Below are 6,944 nucleotides of genomic sequence, written 5' to 3'. Positions count from 1 at the left end.
TGCTAACATGGTCTATTCTCAATTCAGTACCCCCCTACTTAAATATTTCCAAAAGATGCCCACTATGTCTGTATGAGAAATTTACTATTATATCATATCCAAAACCTGAAGAACTGTTAAATAAGAGAACCAAAATTATATCAAAGTGCCGCCACGAAAATAAATTCTTATTAAAAAATTACAAAGCTCGCTACAAACTTGACTAACAACTATAAATAAAAATAACTATACTAATCTGCTCCATATATCTCTAGGCTAACTAATAAATTACTCACATACACAGCTTTTGTAATATATTTCATAATATTATGTATATTTTTATATCAATTTTAATTCTTATTTTTATTTTATTATTTTTTTAATACACAAATAATACACATTAACACATAAAGAATATTTTAAACAACATTAAACATATAACTATTTCACAATTATTAGCCAGCTAAAAACAAATTAATAATATTATTAATCTAACTACTAATCAATTTCCGTCCCGTAACGATCTAAAATACAAATATAAACCGTAACGTCCACTAAATAAATCGTAGCAAAATTAAACTTTTACTACTTGCCTGATGATTGTGATAACACATGAAACTCAGAGTTGCAATATTAAATTATATTATAAACATTAGCATTTAGCTAATTCCTGGTACTGCGGGTAACAGTAACATATTTATTATATATATATATATATATATATATATATATATATATATATATATATATATATATATATATATATATATATTCATTTATATATATATATATAGACACTTAAGGAAAAAATAAAAACATAGTGTCAAAAAACTTTTATAAAAGTTTAGATATTAATCTATCGAATTAGAAACAAAAAAACAATTATATATTATAATTAATATATAATTATTTTTTATATATATATTATTTATAAATAATATATATTATTTATAAATAATATTATTTATAATATATTATTTATAAATAATATTATTAAATAATATTATTTATAAATAATATATATTATTTATAAATAATATTATTTATAAATAATATATATTATTTATAAATAATATATATATATAAAAAATAATTATATATTAATTATAATATATAATTGTTTTTTTGTTTCTAATTCGATAGATTAATATCTAAACTTTTATAAAAGTTTTTTGACACTATGTTTTTATTTTTTCCTTAAGTGTCTATATATATATATATATATATAAATAACAGATATATCTTAGAAAAATATCTTTTTTTTTTTTAATTTTAGGTGCCCCAATCTTTTTTTTTTTAATTTTACGGTCTTTTACAGAGCACCGCGGAAAAGCATTCATTATTTATAAATAATATATATTATTTATAAATAATATAAATATATATATATATATATATATATATATATATATATATATATATATATATATATATATATATATATATATATATATATATATTACTATAAACGTGACCGATTTTAAATAGTACTGATGACAGAAAGCAAACTTCTTTCAGCCTTTGCTTAGAAAGCGAATCCCTCAAGGCAGCAGGACATGGAACAGGTTGCACTGGGGTTATTTATTGAAACAAAGATATTGAGAATTTATCCCACTTACGGCAAGTTTTGCGACATTGGTTAGAAGGAGGTGTAAATGCTTTTCCGCGGTGCTCTGTAAAAGACCGTAAAATTAAAAAAAAAAAAGATTGGGGCACCTAAAATTAAAAAAAAAAAAGATATTTTTCTAAGATATATCTGTTATGTCTATTAACTTTAATAACTTTTAAAGTTAAAAAAGAAATTTTGTTAGCTTTAGAATATGTTTTTGTTATCCATTATATAGATGCATATATGAATATGTATATAGTCGCGATCAAAAGTTTAGAACATTTTAAAGATTTGTAGAAGATTTAATTTATTTGTTTGATAAAATTTCTTTACATAGAAAATTTTTGAGTGTTAATATTATATACGTGCGAAATGTTATGTTATAAACCAAGAAATTTGTTTTAGTCGTAACTTATTGTTATTTTAGCAAAAAATAAAACAATAATTATGGGAAAAACTAATGAATTAAGAACAAAAAAACGTGCTCAGATTGTTATTCTACGTGAACAAGGATTGACCCTGACATTTATTGCAGCACGTTTTAACGTAACTCATAGCTGCATTATTAAAACATTAAAACGATATCAAGAAGTTGGTGATTTTAAAAGCCAAGCTAGAACTGAACTGAAGTGACTACTCAAAGGGCAGATAATTGCATTCATCATTATGCAAAAGCACATTCGTTTGCCAGTACTTGCAAAATTTTATCTGAGATTTTTCCTGAGTGTTGTGACAATTAGAAGACGTTTGTTCAAAAAATTTAACTTAAATATTCATGTTATGGCAAAAAAAACCTTGCTTTTCACAAAAAAATATTAGAAATCGTATTGCCTTCTGTCAAAAACCATCAAGCACCCATCAGCGGAAGTTAAAGGGAAGGGAGGATACAATATTCAGCGACGAATCACTAGTTGAACATTTTGGTTGTCGTTCTGCAAGCGTTAGACGCCCGCCTTGCCAACGATACAACCCCAGTAATATCTTTATACTGTAAAACATTGCCCTAAAATCATGATATGGGTGCAAATCAAAATGGTGGTTTATAATTTGCGTCTCCTAACACCACAATAAATAGCCATATTTTTCTTCAAATATGTAAAAAAAAACTTCATGAACATCACAAATACCTGCAAGTTTCAGCATGACACAAGCTTGTAAGTAGTTGGTTACATGAGAACGGGGTTGAGATCATTGTCTCCTGGCCTGGTAACTCACCCCACCTTGATCCCATTGAAAACACCTGAAATCATCTTAAAAACAAAATTCAGAAAGTAGTCCCTCATTTTCGAATGATTTACCAGAAAAAATTAATGAAAATTGAATGAAACAAACAATTTAATGAAAATTGAATGTTATGTTTGAAAACCCGTTATATCAGGTTATCAAACATAACGTTAGATTTCTAACAATGCTTATGAACTTTTTATAGCGCAATTTTGTAAACAATACGATAAAGCGTTTCCTGTAAAAAAGTTTTATGTGAATTCAAAATCACTTCTATCGCCTTGGATAACAAAAGGCTTACTAAAATCGTCAAGGAAAAAACAAAAACTTTATGAAAAATTTCTTTAAAAAAAAACATATTCAAACGAAGCAAAATATAAAAACTATAAAAATATATTTAAAAAAATCAAAAAATACTCTAAAAAAGTATGTTATTCGAAATTACTAGAAAATGCAAATTGAAATACTAAACAAACTTGGAATGCTATTAAAGAAATAATTTGACAAAACAAATATAAAAATAATGTTCTGCCAAAAAAACTTTTAATTGACGGTGAAACAATATACGATAAAGCACTCATAGCTGAAGAACTAAACAGTTTCTTCATAAATGTTAGTTCTAATTTAGCGTAAAGTATTCCTTTAACTTCTTCAACATTTGATTCTTATCTAACAAATTCTAATAAAAAAATTAATGAGTCAAAGCTAGATATACGCGAGTTACGGACTGCATTACTAAGCTTAAAATATAACAAATGGCTTAAAATATAACAAATGCAGGATCGGATAAAGTTAGCGTTAATATATTAAAATTAGTCTATGATATAATTGAACCATCTTTGTTTCATATATTCAATCAGTCACTTAAATCAGGTAAAGTTCCGGATAAATTAAAAATTGCTAGAGTAACTCCAGTATTTAAGTCAGGAGATGAGTCAGAACCCTCTAATTACAGGCCTATATCTGTTTTATCTTGTTTCTCGAAATTGATTGAACGTATAGTGTACAATAGGCTGTATAATCATTTAACTGAAAACAACATGTTATACAGTAAGCAATTTGGTTTCAAAAAGCAACACTCAACAGATCATGCAATAGTAGAGTTAGTTAATCACTTATCTAATGCTTTTAAAGAACTATTATACGTTAGGAGTTTTCATTGATCTGTCGAAAGCTTTTGATACGGTGAATCATTCCATTCTAATAAAAAAACTGGAATATTACGGAATAAAGGAGACAAACTTACTCTGGTTTGAAAGTTACCTTTCAAACAGAAAACAATATGTACAATTTGAAAATTTAGAAACGACCAAAAAAACTGTAAATTGCGGAGTCCCACAGGGTTCTATACTTGGACCCTTACTTTTTTTACTATACATAAATGATTTGTCTTCAACATCAAACCTATTAAATTTTATTTTATTCGCAGATGACTCAAATCTTTTTTATTCTCACAAAAATATTGAAACACTTTTTACAGTAGTAAACGAAGAATTAAAAAAAGTAAATGAATGGTTTATATGCAACAAATTGTCTTTGAATGTTCAAAAAACTAAATTTTCTCTTTTCCACAAACCAAGCAAAACAAAGGAAATACCATTTATTCTTCCCAATCTTTTGATGAATAAAACTAACATCAAAAGGCAAATATCTGTAAATTTTTTAGGTGTGAACTTTGATGAAAAGCTATCTTGGAAAATGCATATAAATTCTATAGAAAAAAAAATTTCAAAAAGCATTGGCATGATCTATAGAGTTAAGCCACTTTTAAATTTTAAGTCCTTAAAAAGTTTATATTTTTCCTTTATACATAGTTACTTAACTTACGGCAACATCATGTGGGCAAGTACTAATTACACTAAGCTAAAAAAACTTTATAGCAAGCAAAAACATGCTGTTAGAATCATATTTGGATCTGGTAGAGCGGTTCCTTGTAAACCTCTTTTACGTGTAATTGGTGCCCTGAATATTTTCAAACTTAATATCCATCTTGTTCTACTGTTCATGTATAAAATAAAATATGGACTGTCCCCCAAAATATTTGAAACTTATTTTAACGTAATACACCATAAATATGCTACAAGATTTTCCGCTAACAACTTTGTTGTACCAAAATCTTATTCTAAACAAGTTTCTTATTCAATTCAGAATCGCGGACCACTTGTGTGGAAAATTTTTCCAAACATTGTTTCCGGAAAAAAAAAATCTCTTCATCAGTTTAAAACTGATTCAAAACAGTTTTTTTTAAACGCAGATTTTGATTTATATTATTATAAGTCTTTCTTAAAAATAGATCAGATATATAATTTAAAAACTGAAAAACAAGTTAATTATTCGTATTTTCGTAATTATTCGAAAGAAAAAGAAAAAAAAGGTTAAAATTTTTTGACAATAATCATTATCAAAAATCACATTTTCTCGCTTTTTATTTAACTTTTTGTGCGTATTTATATATATAAAGTTATTATATATTCACTTTTACTTTTACCTAATCTAGTTATGATATTTTACATTATCTTTTATATATTTTACTTAAAATATATATAAAGTTTTATATATTAACTCTTACTTTTACTCAATCTATTTATGATATTATGTATTAAACAATATTTTACTTTATTTATTATATATCTTTTGTAAACATTCATTTAATTTTTCTTTTATGTTATATATTCTTAAAGCAACTTTGTAAAAATTATAAATTGTAACACGGTGCTTGGCGATAAGGCAAATTATGCCTTCTCCTTGCTCCGGCCATTAACTTAATTGTAAATTTATGGAAACTGTCAAATTTGTTAAACGGCAAAATAAAATAAAATAATAAATAATAATAATAAATAATAATAATAAAAATATTTTATTACGGGTAATTACCGTTATGTTTAATGTATAATTACTATGAAAAAAACATAACGGTAAATACCGTTGTGTTTTTTTCGTACGAATTATACATTGAACGTAACGGTAATTACTCATTATAAAACACGATATCTAGCGTTATGTTTTTTGAAATATATAACGGTTTTTTTTTTTTACAGACTTCGAATTTGCACAATAAACATCAGTTCCCAAAGAAGAAATATAGTTAATATATATTGAGAAAGAAATATAGTTAATATATATTGAGAAAGAAATATAGTTAATATATATTGAGAAAGAAATATAGTTAATATATATTGAGAAAGAAATATAGTTAATATATATTGAGAAAGAAATATAGTTAATATATATTGAGAGACATCTACAGAGAGTTATATCGTTCTTGCTCGGATTCTACAAAAGTAACAATTTATAGCAAGCTTAAATTAAAAAATATCTAAAATCAAGTAAAAACAAAAAACTATTAAAAGATTATTGTATAAAAATTTTTTTAGTTAAAAACTGTTAGCTAAACGTAGTTAAACAATTGTTGTGTTGTTACTATAAACTTTCTCACTAAGAACACCAAGCTTCAACAAATCAAAGAAAATCCAGATAAAACAATAAACTTAACATCAAGCAAAAAAAGGAATGACGATCTGAAACATGACAACTGTTTTGACCAACGCTTTATATTTGTGATTCATGGCAACTCTGGCTCAATGCAACCTCATCTTCTGTAAATTGGACCCAAAACGGCTAAACAAATGTGGACTTAAAAAAGACGTCTTTTGAGCGTTCAAAAGACATCCAAAACTTTTAAAAGCCGTGTAAGAGACATTTTTTTTTAGCGCTTAGCAGAGCATTTCACAATGTCAAAAAACTTGTTTATTAAAATTTCACACACGAGCAAAACATCATAAGTGTAAAGATTATTCTCAAATTCTTTATGACTTACTTAACAGCACTGTTGTTATTCTCATTGAGCTCTCGAGAATAGCAACGGCGTGTTAATATTTGACTAAATTAAGTTGTGCAACTTACAGAATAAACAGTTCTTCTCTATATAGCAAGACTTTTCTTGTTAAATCTTCTAGTCATAAATGACATAAATGAATAAACAAAGTTAACAGCTATACTAAAGAAAATACTACTGCATAGTACACCTTAAAATATCTATGTGTGTTTTTAAATATATTTTTAAATAAATTTTTTTTTTAACTTTTTTTTTTATGACATGTAACCCAGGCTGTGCAAATAAATCAAAAAATCA

The sequence above is a fragment of the Hydra vulgaris genome, chromosome 05, assembly GCF_038396675.1.
Source record: "Hydra vulgaris chromosome 05, alternate assembly HydraT2T_AEP".
Taxonomy (NCBI): Eukaryota; Metazoa; Cnidaria; class Hydrozoa; order Anthoathecata; family Hydridae; genus Hydra; species Hydra vulgaris.
Note: the sequence above shows the minus strand (reverse complement) of the source record.